Consider the following 21,451-nt stretch of genomic DNA (forward strand, 5'->3'; position numbering starts at 1 on the left):
AGAAAACTGGAAATACTGTAAAGAGTTTTCTAACAATATTTTTACACCATCAAGAATTATAGAGTCACCATTCTGGAATGCTAATTTCACATTCCTAAATGTGCTTATAGAGAAATTAGACAGGATGCAAAAAAGAAAAACATAAAGAAATGAGTCAGATTAGGACAAGTATAGGTAGAAGAAATTTATGCTGGAGGTGATAATTTTGAGGGCATTGTAGGCCTGGTTCACAGGGTATCTGTAGGAGAGAAAGACACTTTGGAATCAAAATGCTTTGTACTGGATTGTTAGATATTCTGGAATTACTCATCTGAGTAATTTTGCAAATACAAAATAACCTCCTAGCCCAAATCTCTTTCCATTTAAACAGTGATAGCAGCTCAGTGGTAGAATGAAAATCATCTACATGTGCAATAATCTTTAATTAGAATATTAGTAGGAAACAGGCATGTTTTTAATATAAATACTCTTCAAAAGACTACAGCTTTAATTAATCACAATTGATTGAATGATATAGAAAATATAAGGTCATCATATCATTATTGATTTTTTATTTTTTTAAAGAACATTTGATTTTATAGAGCAAAATGGTGCCTTAGAAATTTCCTTCCAGATAAATGTGTACCATCATACATTAAATTTAGTCAAGATTTCTTGAAAAAAAAATGTAACAATAGATATAATCTTGTTAAATGAGCCTATACTTATAAACATGAAGGATTATATGAAGTAGGGAAATGTTCACTGTCACCAAAGGTGTTCAACATTAAGGATGAGAACTATTGATTGTCAATTAAAGGGGGCATCCCTCTGAATGCTAAAATTCACGATATCATGTTAGCTAACATAAGCCCAAGAGTCTTGCAAAGCCTCCTAAAGGTCTCAATAACCACTTAAAGGAATTTGGTCTAAGACTAACCAGAATTAAGCAGAGAGAATGAAGTGAATTGTCTTTGAACAATTGCAATGTTGCTTTATCTCAAACTTCTGGAAAAAAAATGACCATCTCTAACAATACTCTATCAGTCTTATTGAATTGTATGTATCAGAATCTATAGTCTCTGAGTAGTTAAAAATGAGTTTCACCCAGCAGTTATGCATGTGATAAGTGTGAACAGGGTATAACAATAAATTAAGAATGTTAAAGGAGAAATAGAGTAAAAGAATGGTATTCATACAATACATGATTGGAAAAGAAGGTAAGCTAGACATTAGATAAGATCAAAGAATAAGAGGTGAACAGCCTGAATAAAATCTTTGCAATGTGAGGAAAAATCAAAGAGGGCTCCCAGAATCTTGAGTTTACATCCTATGGCAAACCCATATGAAGGAACAACTAACAAGATGGGCTAGCTGAAGTAGGTCACAATCTGAATCACTGGAGAGGACAAATGATGTTTGCTTCTCTAAGACTGGAGGGAACATTCGAACAGATGAAGCCACTCATCCATTTTAGGGTTTGTGTATTTCCCAAAAGCATCTCAAAGTCAGAGATTGTTTTCATTTTTTGCCTTCTATCACAATATCTATCTAGCATATCATTAGTTTTTTTGTCTACATTACTGCAGTGGCACATGTATTAGGGAGAAGAGAAGTCAACAACATTGTGAAGAATATGCTAATCTTGGAATTAGTAAGACCTGAGTTCAAATCAGACACTTACTAGCTGTGTGACCCTGAGCAAATCACTTAATCTCTGTTTCAATTCTTTCAGCTGTAAAAATGAGGATCATAATAGGACCTTCTTTGCAGAGCTGTTGTGAGATTCAAATAAGCAAATATTTGTAAAACCATTAGGACAATGTCTAAAGCACAGTAGGCACTTAGGAAATGCTTGCTGACTCCTCCCTAATAAATAATGTTGAACTGAATTGATTTGTAAGCAAAATTATAAAAGAGAAAAATGCAGATGCATTAGCAATTTGCAGGATTTCCTCCCATTTAATGTCAGAGAAATGTTCATACCCTATAAAATCGGGTAGTATAGAATGTAATAGATATACCCATTACAGCAACTATAATAAGCTTTTACTTTTATACCTTAACTACCATTAACTGTGGTATAAATCTACACAAAGTCTGAACTATAAGGGTCGCAGAACACCAGAACAGTTTTGTCTTTGATCATAAGAACATACTGGAAGGCATGAAAGGGATAATATTTGTTGCACTAATTTTTACTCATGGTAATAATAATAATAATGTCCAATTTATTCCCCAATGTCCCCCAATCTGGCCTCAGAAAATGTTGTATGACCTTGGACAAATCATATAATATAATTTGCCTCTGTTTCCTCATCTTTAAAATGAAATGGGAAAGGAAATGGTAAACCATGCTAGTACCTTTGCCAATAGAACCCAAAATAGGTCAAAAAGAGTTAGACATAATTGAAATAATTGAACAACAATAGAAGCAACAGAATTTCATGCTAACATTTTGTTATGTAATGTGGATACCTAACAGCATTCCCTTCTCACCTCTGGCCTGAAATCCAGTCATCTCTTTCAAAAGGGGTGCCTTGGTTTGAGAAATATCTGTTTATGATTCATGCTAAGGAGCAAGAATGGTCTGATACAGAAACAAGCTGTTTTGCCTCACTGACTATGCTCAGAAGGAGAACATTTCCCATTCAGTTTTATCTTGGATCATTAGAGGCCAACCAGAATGGGCAGGCTGTTGGACCATGGAATTGGTGTATCACTCCTCCTTGGGGATCTCTAAGTAGTTTACACATGTTAATGGAGCTTCAACACATTCTCAGGAGATGTAGCATAGTCCCCATTTCACAGGTGAAGGAGCTGAAACAAAGAGATATGAAGTGATTAATTTGTCTGAATTCAGTGGTGAAATTGTAATTCAATATGGAAGAGAGTAAAGTTTTAGGCATCCAAGGTTTTTGTGGTTTTAAAAAAAGAGAGAAATAATACTTTCCCTCCCCCTTTGGAGCTACTAAGACTATATTTCCTATTCTTGGACCTTTCAGAGTCAATCCTTAGAAAAACTTGTTGACATTTTGCAAATTAGCTGTGTCCAACCCTTCATGATCCCATTTAAGATTCTATTGGAAAAAATACTGAAGTGATTTGCCATTTCCTTCTCTAGTTTATTTTACAGATGAGGAAATTGAGACAAATAGAGTTAAGTGACTTGTCCAAGGTTACATACCTAGTAAGTGTCTAAGATCAGATGGAAAGTGAGATCCTGCTGACTCTGTGGCACCAAACTACCCTTAGGAAAAAAATAGGAAGTTAGTAAGATTTGATTCTGATGGTTCTCTATAACATAACATTCTTTTATAATCTCTCTTTTATCTAATTCAGTTCTTCTCTTTAGACAGCATTCCCAGTGTTTGTCCTATGCCTAAAGAGTTTTGCTCATTTTTTGTTAGAAAACAATTTTATTCGATTATCATTCAATAGACATTTACTCTGTGCCTATTATGAGAAACAGCTAATTATAATAGAGAGAGAGTTGATTTCAAAGCCAGGAAAACCTGGATTCAAATATTGTCTCTGCCACATAATGGCAGTGTAACCCTTAAGCAAATTACCTCCCCTCAGTTCACTGGACTATTTTCCAAGACTATGAATTGCAGGGAAGTTACCTACCTGCATTGAAAGAGGGAGATTTCTCAGCTAGGTCTTCCCTATAACAAGGATATCACATAGGCCCAGGCCCGATCTCCTCTATGTCAAACACTATAAATACAAAAACAAGATGGTCCTTACCTTCAAGGACTTTACATTCCATGGAAAGGATATAATAAGTAAATAAATTAAATGTATTCAATGGAATTGAGGCAAGAGTACTGTAAACTATCTACAATCATACAAAATAATTGCTCCCAGTCATTAAGAATATAAGAGCAAATCAAAACAAAATTGGGATTTCATTTCATGCCCAGAAAATAGGCAAAAATAACAATAATGTAGGAATAATCAGTGTCGGAAGGATCTTGGAAATGCATTGTTGGTAGATCTGTGAATTGGTACAACAAATTGCTATAAAGCAATTGGGAATTATACATATAAAATGACCAACATGTTTAAATACTTTGAGTCAATTATTCCACTTCTAGGCTTATACCATAGGGAGATTAGTGATAAAAGAAAAAATTCAAATATATCAAAATATTGCAGCACTCTTTGTAGTGGCAAAGAACTAGAAATAACTGTCCAAAGAATGGAAAATGACAAAACAAATTGAGGTGGGTGAGTGCAATGGAATATGATTATGGTATAAGAAATGATGAACAAATACAGAGACATGGGAAAACTGATATGAATTCATGCAAAGTGAAGTAAGTAGATCTAGTAAAACAATATTCCCAACTGCAATATATTTGAAAAGAACAACAGCAAAACAATCCAATTGAATGTTTCCAAATTATAATGAAAAAGCTTAGCCCCAAAGAAGACATGTGAAAAGACACTTTACCTGTTCCTTTTCAGAAATGGGGATCCAGAGGTGTGGAATATTGCTTATGATGTCATAAGCAATATTGTTTTTAAGTCTATTGGTTTTGCTGAATATTTTTTCTCCTCTTTTTTTTCTTTGGGAACTCTTTTTTCATTTTTTTCATTTTTAAAAAAATTTTCTTTAATTTATTTACACATTATTAAAATATTCTTGTTGTAAAAGTAAACATAATCCCCCTTCCACACACAAAAATATAAAACTTCATGAGAAATAAATAGAAAGAAAGAGGAAAAAAGGTGTTTCAGTCTGTTTTCTGATACCATCAGTTCTGTCTCAGGTGGATCACATTCCTTATTATATAAGCCCATCACAGAAATTACTTCCAGATTTTTCCACAGTTACTGTTGCTGATTGTAACTCCCTCCATCCATTCCTCCCCACTATCATCTTTTATATTTTCTCTCTCTCCTTTCACTGTGTCCCTCTTCAAAAATGTGCTGTGGGGCAGCAGAGTGGGGCAGTGGCCCTGAGGCCAAGAGGCCCAAAGCCTACATCCCACCCCAGAGACCCAGTAAACACCAGACCCCATGGTCCCACCCAATCCCACCACTGTGCAAAAAGTGAAAAAGAAAATGTGTTATCTATCTTCTCCTATGACCTACCCTCTCTTTTATAACCCACATTCCCCCTCCCCTCCCTCTGTCCCCCTTCTCTCCTTTTTCTTCTGGATTTCTATACCCCATGTATGCTGTTTCCTCTCTGAGCCATTTCCAATGAGAATGAAGGAAGGCTCCCTCATTTCCCCTAAAAGATATTTCTTGACTCTTTTACATCAAATATCTTAGCCTAATCTACATCTCCATTCTCTTTCTCCCAATACATTTCCTTTTCACCCATTGACTCCATTTTTACAATATATTATACCTTCAAATTTGGCTCTCTCCTGTGCTTCATCTATAAAGACTCTTTCTACCTGCTCTATTAAATTAGAAGGTTCATATGAGTTTTATCTGTATCATCTTCCCATGCAGGAATTCATGCAGTTCATCATCATCATTAAGTCCCTCATAATTTACCCTTTTTGTCCACCCTCTCTATGCTTTACCTGAGTCCTGTCCTTGAAAATCAAATTTTCTGTTCGGCTCAGGTCATTTCAACAGTAACATTTGAAATTCCCATCTTTCACTGAAAGTTCATCTTGTACACCCTAACAGCAACATGGGGGTGATGTTCAACTTTGAAGGACTTGCTCATTCCATCACTGCAACAATTGTGGACAACTTTGAGCTGTCTGCAATGGAGAGTGCCATCTGTATCCAAATAAAGAGCCATGGAGTTTGAACAAAGTTCAAGGACTATTCCCTTTAATTTAGAAAAAAACAGATATCTTATTGTCTGATCTTGTTATCTCAGACTTTTTGTCTCTTCCTTAAAGATATGATTTCTCTCTCATCACACTCAATTTGGATCAATGTACAACATGGAAACAAAGTAAAGACTGACCGATTGCTTTCCATAGGGTGGGGAGAGAAGTAAGATTGGGGAAAATATTGTAAAACTCAAATAATATCTTTAATAAAAAATAAATAAGAAAGAAAGAAAGAAAGTTCATCTTTTCCCTTGAAAGAGGATGTTCAGTTTTTCTGTAGTTGATTCTCGGTTGCATTCTAAGTTCTTGCCTTCTGGAATATTATATTCCAAGCGCTACAATCCTGTAATGTAGTAGCTGCTAAGTCCTGTGTCATCCTGACTGTAACTCCTCAATATTCGAATTGTGTCCTTCTGGTTACTTGTAATATTTTCTCTCTGACTTAAGAGTTCTACAGCTTGGCTATAATATTCCTGGGGGTTAGTTTTGGGTTTTTTTTTTAATATCTTTCCAGGGGAGATCAAATCTTCAGGGGAGATTTTGGATTCTCTCAAATTCTATTTTTACCCTCTGTTTCTTGAATATCGGGGCAATTTTCCTGTAGAAATTCTTTAAAAATGATCATTTCCTGATCATGACTTTCAGGTAGCCCAATAATTTTTAAATTGTCTCTTTTGGATCTGTTTTCCAGATCAGTTTTTTTTTTCAATAAGATAGTTCGCATTTTATTTAATTTTTCATTCTTTTGGTATTGAATTATTGTGTCTTGAATCCTCACAAAGTTATCAGCTTCCTTTAGCTCCACTCTACATTTGAAGGATTTGTTTTCCTCAGAGAGCTTTCTTATCTCCTTTTCCATCTAGACAATTCTGCTTTTTAAAGCATTTTTCTTCTCCTCATTAACTTTTTAACTGTTTTATCCATTTGACCTAAACTGGTTTGTAGTGTGATATTTTTTTCAGCTTTTTTTTTTGGATCTCCTTGACTAAGCTGCTGTCTTGGTTTTTATGTTTATCCTGCAACTCTCTCATTTCTCTTCCCAATTTTTCTTCTACCTCCCTTAATTGATTTTCAAGATCTTTTGGATCTTTGCCATAGCCTGAGCCCAACTTCTAAATTTCTTTGAGTCTTTAGATGCAGAAGCTTGGACTTTCTCATCTTCAGATTGAGTGTTTTGGTCCTCCATGGGACCAAAGAATTGTCTAGTGTCAGGGTCCTTTTTTTTCCTTTTTACTCATTTCCCCAGCCTGTGCCTGGTTTGGGGGTGCTTCCTGAGCTTTTGAGTATTATTGGGTCACCCCCACAAGGACCTCAATACCTTCAAGGTCTTATGAGAGGCTCTGCCTGCTCTCCTGGTCTGTTAAATGACCACAAGTTCACTCCTCTGTCCTGGGGCTGTGAGGAAGGTCCCTGTTCTATGGAGGCCCAGACTGTGACCAGGATCTGAATATGGCCCCAGAGTCTTGTCCTAGAGACAGAGGACAGACCTCAGCAGTCTCCCTCCACCCCCTTACTTTCTATGGGCTGAGTACTCAGGGAGCAGCTGCCAGGTGGCTCCCTGCTAGGCAGCTCCACAGGCCTACTTCCATTTGCTGGGATTTGGGCTGCACTGAGGGCCAAGATTGTGCTGAGGAGGGTCTGAGCCTTGTGCTTGCTCTGGCAGAGATCTTCCTGCTAATCTTCCAAGTTGTGCTTGATGCTCCCTGGGGTGCAGGTCAGGAAACTGCTTCTGCTGCTAGGAACTGAAACTCCCAGGGACCCAGACGCTCTGCAGGCTGTTCTCAGAAGGCTGAAGCTCCTTCATTCCACCCCCTCCAACCCATGGAACAGATCCTTCCCACTATTTTCCAGGTTACGTTGGGCTGGAGAATTGCCTCACTGAATCTTTCTGTGGGTTCTATCTCTCAAAAATTTAGTTAGACTCATAATGTTAAGGTTTTTGAAATATTTTGGAGAGAGATCCTAAGAAAGGTTGTTCTCCTCCCACTATCTTGGCTCCACCTCCTCTCCTCTTTTTAAAAAAAATCTTAATTTTAAAAAAGTTCTCTGGGAAAAGGCAGTGAGAAGGAAGAAATGTAAGTGAACACAACAAAAGACAAAAAAAAGATCTATTTTTAAAGTGATTGAGTAGAAACAGACACAGGAATGGCTTCTTAAAGGAAGTAGTACTCAAGTTAAGCTTTGATTCCCAATGGCAGAGATGAGGAAGACTTCTATTCCAAGTGTGAAGGACAACATTTCTAAAGACACGGAGGGACTCCTAAATTTATAATACCTGATCATTAGATGCCTGAAGTAGTTGTGTTTAAAAGTGTGAGGAATTATACAGAAATGAGAAAAAATTTGCTTACCACTTTTCCAAGGCCTTCCCTGATCTCACACTATTCATAATGCCAGACTTTTGGTAACTCAACACATTAGCATGGTGATAGATACTGAACCTAGAGATCAAGATGATTGGGATTCAAATCCTATCTCTGACAATTTTTAGTTATTCTCCAAACTATGGTTTCTTCATTTGGGAGATATTAATCCCTCGTAATTATCTGCCTTGAGATAGTGTGGTATAAGGGATAGAGAACTAGTTTTGAAGCTTAGAATTTTAAACTCCAGCAACTCTGGAAGAGAGAGAGATGTTGATGACTTTGCATCACTCCTTACTTTAATCTAATTCACATGCAAGTCAAGAAATCACTTTGTGATTTTATTGGTCCTCTTCAAAAATAAACAATAACCAGGGATCAAGTCCTGGTTCTGACACATCAGCTGAATTACCCCTGGGTAACTACCTTAGTCTTTCAGTGCTCTAGACAACTCTCTAAGATTCCAGGTATACTTTATGTTAGAGTTCTCTATTCCAATGGAATAAAAGCTACAGTCCCTATGCCCATCTTATCTACATCCTGAGACTGTTTTGAAGCTTTACTAGGATAATTTTTGCAAGGTGCTTTGCAAACCTCAATACTATATAAATGTTAATGTTATTATCAACTATGAGATCATAAGAGATTTTAAGATCCATCTAAATTTTGCCCTCCTGGGCTTCTTACTCTCTTACTTTCTAAGCAACAATTGAGGCTATTTATGAGAAGTCCCAAAAGAAGGAGAAAGAAGAAGAGGAGAATAACAGCAAATAACAACAATAATAACTAAACCCAATGACAACTGATTCACTCAATTTGAAGTGTAACATAAGAAGAAACTCCAAGAATCTAGTCTTCACTTGCCTTACTAAGAAAATGAATTAGATTAGATTATCTCTGAAGTTCCTATTAGTTCTAAATACAATGATTTCAAATTCTTGAAATTTAAATTAATTTGAATTTTTGTAAAATCAAAATGAATACTGGATGCTAACAAGTTAATTAAACTAGTCAACAGGATTGTTTTTACTCTTCAGATCTGATGCTGAATGATTGCCTGAATATTGATTACCAAGACAGTATTAAATCAGTCTATTAGATCTGTAAAGACCTAAACTCTGTAAAGAAAAAAAAGCTCTCAGCTAGATAATGCTTTAAGGTTTGCAGACTCTCTATATGCATTATCTCATTTGAGTTCTAATATAGGGGAAAGGATACTGGATTTGGAGTTCAAATGCCTGGTTCAAATTCTAGCTCTATTATTTACTATCTCTTGTCTTGGGCAAAACCCTTGATCTTTTCAATCCTCTGTTTCTTCATCTGTAAAATGAAAAGGTTGGATTAGATGACATCTAAGATGCCTATCAATGTTAAATATAAGTTACTATGATTCTATTAATTATAAGATACTACACCCTAATAAAAGCATGGGGGTGATGATCAACCTTGATGGACTCACTCATTCCATCAGTGTGACAATCAGGGACAATTTGGGGTTGTCTGCAATGGAGAATACCATTTAATTTAGAAAAAAACAGATACCTTATTGTCTGATCTTGCTATCTCTTATATTTTATGTTTCTTCCTTGGATCAATGTATACCATGGAAACAATGTAAAGACTGGCAAATTGCCTCCTGTGGGGGGTGGGGGGAGGGAAGTAAGATTATGGGAAAAATTGTAAAACTCAAAATAAATTAAATCTTTATAATTCAAAATAATTATAAGATACTATCATTAAAATACTTACTTTACAGATGGGGAAAGGAGGATCAGAGAGATTAAGTGATTTTCCCAGGGTGACACAACAGTATTACAACACAAATGGCACTTAGGTTGTTTTCAGTATTCTGCAATCATTTCAATAGTTAGATCAGAAGACAAGAGCTTGGTGAGGTGGAAAACAATACTGAATTTCATGTCAGGGAACAAGGATTCAAATCCTTCTTGTCACTACACTTCAGTTATTTCTATGCCATCATATCTGACTCTTTGTGAACCCATTCAGTGCAGAATGATTTGCCATTTCCTTCTTCAGCTCACTTTACAGATGAGGAAACTGAGGCAAACAGGGTTAAGTGAATTGCCCAGGGTATCACAGCTAGTGAGTGTCTGAAGGCAGATTTGAACTCAAGAAGATTAGTCTTACAGATTCTAGGAGTTCTATCCACTATGGTCCCATCACTACATTAGTCATGGGCAAATCATTTAACTTCCTTGGTCTTCACTTTTATTTGTAAAATGAGATATTTGAATTAGATAATCTTTAAAGATTTCTTATCCTGGCTTCTACAGGAAGCCTTTGACAACTTCCCTTACTTCTAATATCTTTTCTCTGAGCTATCTCCAATTTATCATCCTGTGTCTTGTTTATCCAGCTGTTTGTAGGTTGTCTCCTTCATCATGACCTCCTTGAGGGCAGGAATTATTCTTGCCTTCCTTTATATCCTCCATTCTTAGCACAGTGCCTGTATTATAATAGGTATTTAATAAATTCTCATTGAACTCTGGCTTTCAATTTGATCTTGTTTTTTTTATTTGTAAAATTAGTGTGACACAAAGAGGTTTAGGAAAGAATCACTCTCAACTTCAAATAATGAAAATTCCAATCCACAAGAAAATTCCTTTCTATTCAGGGGAAGGCCAGACAATTGAAACTTTGGGTTCTGGTTTGATCTAGTTGCCTAGTGTAGACATTTAGTGTAGACACCTACTAAGGAAACCCAGAAACTTTCTTCTGATGAATGTGCTGAAATACCTCCAACAGAAATGCATTCCTACAAGAAACTTAAAAAAATAAAGGTACACTGCTTTTAAAAAGAAAGACAGAGCTTGCTAAATTTGGTTTTGCTTAGCTCTACTATTTCCTGATTGGGTCTGGCTATGCAGAAACATTCTGATTTACATGGTTGACTTCAATCCATCTTCAGAGTTAAATAACATGTCCTGAGCCCACTATCACATTTTCCTTCCAAAATCAACACAATAAGCCTCCTCATTCCTTGTTGCTTTATTTACTTTTTTAAAAACAGCTCCTGCATGGAAGGAAGTGATTGGCAGGTGGTTTTCTTTGGTGTTTTCTTTTTATAAAAGGGTAGAAAGCAGCAAGAATAGTTGATTTGGCTGTGAATTGAAGCCAAGTAATGTCTGAGGATAAATACACAAGTGTACATTTTTTTTACAAAGAAAAAAGCCTGTTTGATTCTGCCAATGAGCATAAAAATGGAACTTTTTTTTAGCTTCCAGATAGCACCAGATATAAAATAAGTGGGAGAGAGATTGCAAGTTATGAGTTTTTTAATATAAGAAGTTTAGGAACTGTCAAGGAGGGGAGGGAATGGCTTGGATCTCAAGGACTTGTATTGGAGCATTGATTCATTTTGCTCTTAGGATGCCTTTCATCTCAGTGCCAATCCAAGCAGTGTGACTGAAAGTGCCCATTTAGGTGGTGGCAGGTAGAACTTCAAATTCTGAAGCTGCCAAATTCAACAGAATAAGTTTGAAACTAAAACTGGGTCTATATAACCATGGAGAGACAGACTAGGTTCAATTGGTCCATCCTGTCATGCCCTGTCTGCAGTCATATAAAACAAAGACTAGTCCTGGAAAGACTAGGACATCTTAAACTTTCATAAATATTTTTGAACTGAATGAATGAACCAACCAAATATACAAATCTAGTTGAAAAGAAAATAGGCATAATTTGGAGACATGACAAGAAGGGAGAATCATTACCCTCCCCAACTCCTACCATGGTCCATTGTGGGAACTTGATATAACCTGTTTGCTCTAATGTGAGGAATTGCCTGAAATTGTTTTAAAAGATAATTATTTTTGGGTGGCTAGGTGGCGCAGTGGATAGAGCACCGGCCCTGGAGTCAGGAGTACCTGAGTTCAAATCTGTCCTCAAACACTTAATAAATTACCTAGCTCTGTGTGGCCTTTGGGAAGCCACTTAACCCCATTGCCTTGCAAAAACTAAAAAAAAAAAAAAAAAAAAAAAAAAAAAAAAAAAAAAAAAAAAAAGCTAATTATTTCTTAAGAAGACTGCTTTTCTTGAAGAAAAGGGTCAATATGATTTTCTTACACTTTCAGTATATACAACTTGCCAAAGAACAAAATCTATTTTCAAATAGGCACACTCTCAAGTTCAAGATGCTACTAAGTAATTTATAATAACAGCTAGTATTTATAAAGCAGTTTACAAACATTTGAAAAGTAATTTGCAAAGCACTTTACACATGATAATTTGTTGTTTTTTGATGGAGTCCAATTTTTTATGAACGCATTTGGAGCTTTCTTGGCAGATACTGGAGTGATTTGACTTCTACAATTCATTTTACAGATGAGGAAAATGAGGCAAATGGGTGAAATGACTTGCCATGGGTCACATAACTAGTATGTGACTGAAGCCAGATTTAGACAAATCTCCATTATTGACAGTTGAGCATTCTATTTAAAGGCTTAGTTTGAGTTGGATAACTTGGGTTCAAATTCTCAACTCACAATCTGAGTGATCCTGGCATTAATTTTTCTATACCTTAGTCTTCTCATTTGCAAAATGAGTTGATTGCACTATCGATGGCACAATAAACATTTATTAAGCACTTCTAGTTGCCAGAGACTGTCCTAGGTCTCAGAGGATAGACAGACAAAAAGGAAATAGTCCTTGCTTTCAGGGAGTTTTAGGTATGAGATGACCTTGAAGGTTCCTTCCATCTCTAAATTGTCAAGCTTATTAAAATTCAAAATCAGTCAAAAGTCAGACTCCTAAAGACAACACATAGTTCATGTCAAAGTGACTTTCAATAATGTTGCTTCTTAGTACCAGGAGTTCCTCTCTTGCTGAAGATCAGAAAAAAGAATTAAGTCAAAAAATGGAATTTTTCAAAAAGAAATACCAGAACAGTTTAGATTTACTAACTACATCCTTTTTACTTTATTTTTAATTTTACTATATTTTTTCATGGATTTTTTTCTTTTGGTCTGTTTCTTCTTTTGAAACATGACTAATATGAAAATATGTTTTACATGATTGCACATAATAAACCTATATCAAGTTACTTACTGAGGGAGGAGAAGGGAGAAAATTTAGAAGCCAAATTTTTTTTAAATGAATGTTAAAATTTGTCTTTGCATATAATTAGAAAAAATACTATTTTTAAAAATGCACATCTTTTTAGCTCTCTTATTCCTACTAATCATATAGAGGTCATACCACAAGGGGCAATTGAGGACATTGCTGTAATTCAAGTTTCCTTAGTCCAGATAGAAGTTCTCCTTCTAACCAAACTCATCACTTTCATATGTATGTGCCTCATACCTATTTCTAGAATTCCTTAGTAAAAAGTCCCTGCAGAAATCTCTAAATCAGACCCTTCATGAATTGACCATGCTTTTTTTTTTAATTTTGAGCATCATTCATGGTTTTTATAGTGGGTACTAATAGAGCTACATCCCAAGAATGAGGCTGACCTTGTCTACAATCAGCAGGGGCACAACACCCAGAAGAATTATTCAAGTTACCAGTTCAATGTTGTTTGAGCTTCAAGGTCACATCATCCGCACTAATGAAAGTCCCACTGAAAATTCAGCTATTGCATCACTTCAAGAAATAGGAGGAATAACTGAGAAAAATGAGCGAGATTTAGCTACAGTCTGCTGTATGTGAGGGGGATTTTATTTCCTTTCTACTACTAAAATTAAACATGAAAGGAAAATATGTTTTTTGAGCTTTTTATAACTTTTTTCCCTCTTTACTCTGTCATTTTTAAGGTTCAGTAGATAAAATATTGGACTAGAAATCACGAAGACCTGAGTTCAAATTTAACCTTAGGTACTTAATAGATGTGTGATCCTGGGCAAGTCACTTAACCTCTGTCTCAGTTTCCTTATCTACAAAAGAGGGTTTGCAAAGGCTCCAGGATTCTTATGAGAGACAAATGAGGTTTGTAAATGCTTTATAGCCTTAAACCACCATATAAATGCTAGTTATTATTAATATTACATTATATTCTCTGTATTTTGCATTAGAAATGTCTCATGTGTGTACAAAAGCATAGGTATAGGCGAATTAGCAAATATAAGAGATTGAAAAAGAATATCTGCAAATACAAAGCTGATCATTTTTCCTAACAGCTGGCACATTTATGTGAGACTATCATTTTCTACTGTTTTTCATGACTACATTATTCCAGTTCCAAAGATACTGCTACTTCTTTATATAAGCCTTTAGTTTCTATCTCTCTAAAAATCTTTTGATTTGTTGTCATTCAGCATCCAAATAAAAAGTCAGCCCCCACAGGAGTGCTAATTGAACATATGAGACCCAATACTAAAAGATTTTAATAAATGTACTTAGTCTTCTATTCATGAACTCTAGAAGTTTGGCCCAAGGACCTTGGTACAATAAATGAAACTGAATTTTGCTTTGAAATGGTAACTCAAGGCAACAGGTGAGGTTGTCTTTCTTTCACTTCAAAATATTCCTAGTCCTTATTGCTGTCACTGTGTAAGGGATGAGATGCTAGGGAGGAGAGAATACAGAGGTTTGTGGTTTGCAAAATAATAATAGGCAACAAATTGAAGTCTAGCTCCAGGAAGAAGGTTTCTCATCAAGACCTGGCTGAAGCTTCTGTGAAGAATCCAATGCCAAAGGCAGCTTGCCTAGCATAATAGCTTTGCTTCTTTTCTCTAAAGCTAGAGTTATTCAGGAGGGATAGAGGTTGAGGGAGAGAGTGGTATATTTACATAAGGTTTCAGTTTGGAATTGCTTTGAGCTGATGAGAAAATCTAATTGGGATATAGGTAAAGGCAAAAGAACATGATTCTGGTCCTCTAAGAGTTTATAGTCTAATGTGAGATGATGATGTTTTGTCCATTTCATCAGGGAGATGATGCCATGATAAGCACCTGAATTGGATTTGAGTGAGGAGGTGCTATGTTAAGTCATTGGTCTCACTTTTTTTCCCCAGAGCCATCAGGGTTCAGTGAACAGATATGAATCAAGATGACTGGAGATGATTTTGGATGTGAAACAATCTGGATTAAGCAATTTACCCAAGGTCACACAGCTAGTAGTTTCAAATTCCTGAGGTCAGATTTGAACTTAGGCCTTCCTATCTCCAAGGCTGGTTCTCTATATTCTGCACCACATAACTGTCCTCTCTAAGGTGAGAGAGATAACATTTAAATAATTATGTTGATACAGGATATAAATGGTGGAAATATTAGGCAAGTTCTGAGGGAAAGCACTAGATGGAGGAATAAATTTCTCTTCCAGAAGATGGGATTTGAGCTGAGTCTTGAAAGAGTCAAAGGAAGTCAGAAGGGAGGGAGAACATTTCAGGTATGGAGAACATATAGTAATACTCAAAACTCAAATAAAGTGAATACAAATAATTTTGAGGGTTGTTTCCTTTTGGAAAATTCTTCACTAAATAAAATTGACTTTTCCATACACATTGTAGATGAACAGAGGATTATATATGAAGCTGCACATCTCTGTTATGGAAATCTTGCTTTTCTTTTTAAGGTATATAATAAAATCTAGCTAAGTAGTACAGTGGATAAAGTACTGAACCTAAAAATGGAAAGATATCTTCAAATATGGTCAAAGACTAAGTCCTTTAACCTTCTTTTCTTCTGTTTCCTTATCTTAAAATGTGCTGGAGAAAGAAATGGCAAACCATTCCAGTATTTCTGTCAAATTTCAAATGGTGTCACAGAGAGACAGACTTAACTGAAAAATGATTTAACAATAAATAAAAATCAACATACATTTTCTTTTCCCCTTTTAAAAAAATATTTACTGTTATTTTTAACATTCACTTTTTTATTTTGAGTTCTAAATTTTCTCCTTCCCTTTATGCCCATCTCTACCCATTGAGAAGACAAAGAATATAATAACTGTTATACATGTAAAATAGTACAAAACATATTTCTATATTAGCCAAAACATGTAACTTTCCAAATTGTTATACATGTTTATCATTCTTCCTGGCCTTTTCTTGTTCTCTTCCCATTTGGGGGAAAAATCTAATTTCAATGCCTCTCTCTCTCTCTCTTTCAACTCCCCCCTCTTCATTAAAATAAAATGAAATTAAAAACTCTTACAAGATAACTTTAAAGGGGAAGAGACTAACAGCTGGAGGACTTATGCAGAAAGAGTGTTAAATTGAGTAGAATTTCAAAAGATGGAAGTGAGGATGGAGAATGAGCTAGCACAGTAAGCATCCAGGGCAACCTCATAGTGAGAAAATATCAAACATGTTACATGTTAGAAATAGCAAATGGTTTAGAATGACTGGTCTATAGTGTGAGTGGAAGGGTGCAAGGTGTAAGAAGACCAGAAAGATTATATTCAGTCATATTCTGAAGAATTTGAAATGTCAAACAAAGGAGTTTCTAACTAATCCCAGAGGTAATACTGAAGTGCATTTAGGTGTGTGTTGAAGGGAATAAAGGAAGAGTGATATAGAGAAACTCTAAGAAAATCACTTTGGCAGTTTGGTAGCAGATGGATTATAAAAAGAGAAATTTAAGGTAGAAAGTCCAATTAGGAGACCATTGGAATAGTCCAGGAGAAAGTTGATGATAAAACATAAAAAGTTGATGAGGGTCTGAAGCAGTAGCTATGTGTATGTGGAGATAAGGAGGTAGAAGCACATCATGCTGTGGAGGTAGAAATCAAATCTTATAAAAGTGTAAATATTCTTCACTGGATCAGGCTTATCAGGTGATGTCTCTGCCTGTCCAGGATTTGGATTAAAATAATCCATTTGCCATCTGCTATTAGATTAAGGATGGATGGAGCTAGATAATGGTTTGGATGATCTGTGTTCATCCTTCTCTTTTCTGCAGAAACAATAATGAGTCTTCACATGATCTTCATAAAATCACAGAATTGGAGTTAAATGGAATCTCAGTGGTCATTTATTCTAACTCATATCTGAAAACAAATAAATAAATAAATCTCTCTGATACATTCCCCATGACATTCTAAGTCATTGCGTGCTGACCTCCAGTGAGAGGAAACCACCCTGAGCTGGAAAGGAATGTCACTTTGGGACAGTTCTAGTTGTTAGGACAATTCCAAATCTCATTTGCTATCTTTTTAACTGCTAATAATTGTCCTTATTTCTCTCTTTTGGAAATTAGCAGAACATATCCAATGCTACAATGTGACAATTGTTCAAATGCTCAAAGAGAGTTGCCATTCTGTCTCCTTATCTTCTCTTGCCAATCAAATAATTGCAGTTTCTTCTACCATTTGCCATTTAGATGAATATAAGCCGTTTAGATGAATATAAGCCTCTTTATCGTTATCTTTGAAGCTTCTCTAGGCACTCTCTAGGGCCTATTAATGTCTTTCCTAAAACTTGATACACCAAATAGAACAAAATATCCTAGATGTGATCTGATCAGGGTAAAATACAGCAGGACTCTTACCTTCTTTGTTTATCCTGGATTCAGTTCATCCTGATAATCACTTAGATCAAAAGGAAAATTTTTTTAATATCTATAAATTAAAAGAAAAGAAAAGAAAAGAAGGAAAGAGTCTAAAAAAGAATATAAAGCAAGAAGTTTCAAGGGGTTGGAAGATTCAAATCAGTAAAAATGTATTTAATGCTACCTAACCTCTAGTACTAGGATAAACAAACAGCAACAACAATGGTTCATTTGTTAAACAACTTCTTTATACCACATACTCTGTAGGAATACAAATAAAGATAAAAGGTAGTTCATTTTCACAAGAAATTAGAGAAGCAATACATACAAATAATGCATAGGCAGTACAAATTGAAGATAATCTCAGAGGGAAGGTACTAAAATTAAGAAAGATAAGAATAGGGAAGCTAGGTAGGGTAGTGGATAGACACTGGCCCTATAGTTAGGAGTACCTCAGTTCATATCTGGCCTCAGACAGTTAATAATTATACAACTGTGTGGCCTTGGTCAAGTCACTTAACCCCACTGTCTTGAAAAAGAAAGAAAGATAGAAAGAAAGAAAGAAAGAAAGAAAGAAAGAAAGAAAGAAAGAAAGAAAGAAAGAAAGAAAGAAAGAAAGAAAGAAAGAAAGAAAGAAAAGGGCTTCTTGTAGATGCTGGGACTTGAACTGAGACTTTGAAGGAATTCAAGAAATCCAGGAGGTGAGGATAAAGGACAAGAGAACTTCAAGCATAGGACACAACCAATAAAAATACCTGTGGTAGAAATAGTAACAAAAAAATAACAAGGTTACTGGACTGGGGAGAGTATGTGGAGGGGAGTAAATAGTGAGACTGGAAAGGTAGAAAGAGATTAGGCTATGAAGATCTCTAAAAGCCAAATAGTGGATTTTATATTTGATTGTGTATATAATATGGAGTCACTGGAGTATACTGAATAAGGGCTAACAATGGAAGTTGAAGTTCTATTTCAATCATTTTCCTCCTTCAATGTGCCTACTACTTTTGCTTTGAAGTGCTTATTCTACTTTTGAATTTTTCATCAAGATCTTTAATTTCATTCTTGAGCTCTTCTTTCAGTTGTTATAGTGGATAGAGAACTGGCCATGGAGTCAGGAGAACCAGAGTTCAAATCTCACCTCAGACAACTGACAGTAACTAGCTGTGTGACCCTGGGCAAGTCATTTAATCCTGATTGCCTCACATCTCAGTTATCATGATTAATATTAGGCCACTGAATCTAGACTCTGGAGGAGAAACCGAGGCACTCAAATCCAATTCATGTGCTTGTCTTGGCATCATCTCCCTGATGTCATGATCTTCTTCGAGAAGGAAGGATAATCATTACTATTAAGGATCTTCAACCACTCTCAATGTTCTCATGTTCTATCCATTTGCTATTCTCTTCTGGAATTCTCCATTATGCTTCAATAAGGTTTTCATTCCTGAAACCATACTTCATCAATATCCTTTGTCCTGGGCTTCTTCCTTCCTCTGATTACAGAGAAGAAAGTGCCTCTCAGAACCTCCCTTTATGGATACCTGCCATCTCTTCACTTCCAACCTAGTTGCTCTTCTTTTTTTCTGAAAAGGAATCAGTTAGTATTGATTACTTTGATTTATTTTGATTTAGTTTGTAAAATAAAGCACCCTTCTTGAGGAAAGGCTAATCCTAACAACTAAATCAAAGTAATATAGATATTCTCTTAAGTCTAGGTTACATGTAGATTTAATTAATAGATTGATAAAATTTGACAATTTAGTAGAATGTAATTTAGAGTAAGATATTTATCTTTGTAGAAATAAAATAATCATAGAATTATAAGACTCTCTTTAGAGGCTAAGTTCCTCCTTTCCAGGAGCTGGAGAAAAAGGGTTGCCTATTGGCTGTTTTCCTTTGGAGTCTTAGTGGATATGCTCCCTTTTTATCTTGAGTTAGAGGTTAAGTTACCAAGTTGCAATCTTGGAAACCGGAAGATGGAGATAAGGAGGGTTGATTGTAAGCTACAAGTTTGCCTTTAAAGAGAGCTTTCTGGTTACACAAAAAGCATCACCAGTAGGGGAAGGACTTCTGGGGAATCTCATTTTGACTGCTTCTTGTTGCCAACAATACAAATTTGGGTTAAAAAAGCTTGGGAGAGGAAACTAGTAAGATGACTTGTCTTGTCCGATTAAATTATGTTCAAAATAAATTTCTGATTTTTTAAAATTCTTCTTTTCTGTTATGAAAACAAAGTTCTATAAATTACTCATTTGTCAGTAATTACTGAGGAATTAGTTGATCTTACTTAACGATAACTGGTCAATCATTACTATTCTATCATTATTTATTTGCTTGGTAACTTTGTACCCCTGAATTATTTTCTATTTCAGGTAATTTTAACAGTATTTCTCCATCATGACCCTGTCTGCTGGTACCTTTCCACAACTCCCTTCTTTTCAGCACTCTTTTGAATCAACTACCATGAGATTATAAGCTTCTTGAGGGAGGAGCTGTCTTTTGCCTTTTTTTTTCCTTCCCTAGTGTTGAGCATAGAACCTGGAACATAAAAGGCACTTAATAGATGTTTATTGACTGACTAAGTAGTCTGGATTTCTCTTTGTGATTAATATGATATTTTTCTTTTTTCTGTTGTACTTGTTTTTATATAATCCTAGGATTCCTTTTGCCCCAAGTTTTTGTATATTCCATAAGAAGTTTTCCTTTACATATTCTTTTCCCCAGTCTCTACTATCCCTCTTGGTTGGTTGGGGGTTCTGAACATTTCATTATTGAAAATTTAATGACTCTGATGAATCAATAATCATTTAAACCTACATGATTTTTAATTCCAAATATTTCTCATTTATGAAATTTTTGAAGCCTTTAGTGAGGAAATTCAGGGTCAGAGTGGCAATTAAGGTGTAATCATAAGCTTCCCAGATCCTGATAAAAAAAAAACCCAAACCTTACAGTTCAGAACTTGGACATTAGAATAGGGACTATAAAAGGTATAATGAGCCCAGATTTATTTGCAGATCCTCAGAACCCTTTACCTTCATCTTGGAACCACAGCACAGAGCCTACAACACTTGATATGAGACCAAGAAAACAAAATGTCAAGCAGAAAAGCAATAACATTCAATCAAATGGAGACTTGAAACTTCAGACTATGGTACATAGCAAGGAGCCCTCAGCCCTGAGAACTAGGCCTATAATGTGTATTCCAATTGTAGAGCTAATAGCTTTCATTCCTTGTGCTCAACTTTCTCTTAGCTTTTATCTTAATTATCTTGCAGGAATCTCTTTTCATTATCCTCTTCAATTTATCTTTTGCTTCATTTGTGGCAATTCCATGTTTGCTGCAACAAGTTTTGAGGTAATAGTAAAGGAGGATGTTTGTTCAGATATAAATATTCATTTTGCCATCTGACCAGAAGTCTTATAAACCTACCTCCTTTTGCATTGATCTGTGCCCTTAGGGGTGTCTTTTTCAATTTTTAGATTAAAACAATATGTTGAATTTTTGATGCGCCTTTATAGCTAAGAACTCAAACCATTTTACACACAAGATCAAGACACATACATTTGCTGTATGCTTGTACATGCATGTATAAATGCATATATATACATGTGCATGTGTATATATACATGTATATATACATATATGCATGTGTGTATATATGCAAATTGTATATATGTAATACTGTAAATATAACCATATTAATATATGTAATAGTTTCCAATAAGTAGTAGGAAGGAGCACTGTGGAATGAACCCTTGGGCTCTATGCCTTAATCTCAAGAGGAAACTGATAAACTCATCAGACAGTGAGGAAATAGGTTTCACATCCTACCTTTATCCCATAGAC

General features: G+C 35.4%; 1 long non-coding RNA gene across 2 annotated transcripts in view; it reads right to left on the reverse strand.

The window, feature by feature from the left end:
- Positions 1-595: 595 nt before the first annotated feature.
- Positions 596-21,451, reverse strand: part of LOC141498795 (uncharacterized) — a 158,403-nt gene continuing 137,547 nt past the window's right edge. For both annotated transcript variants that reach the window (XR_012471703.1, XR_012471702.1), the window contains 3 exons: positions 3,610-3,699; positions 3,167-3,229; positions 596-2,799 (listed from right to left, as the gene is read on the reverse strand). This is a non-coding gene — a long non-coding RNA (uncharacterized LOC141498795). The remainder of the gene's footprint in view (positions 2,800-3,166; positions 3,230-3,609; positions 3,700-21,451) is intronic.

This window comes from Macrotis lagotis, chromosome X (assembly GCF_037893015.1).
Source record: "Macrotis lagotis isolate mMagLag1 chromosome X, bilby.v1.9.chrom.fasta, whole genome shotgun sequence".
NCBI lineage: Eukaryota > Metazoa > Chordata > Mammalia > Peramelemorphia > Peramelidae > Macrotis > Macrotis lagotis.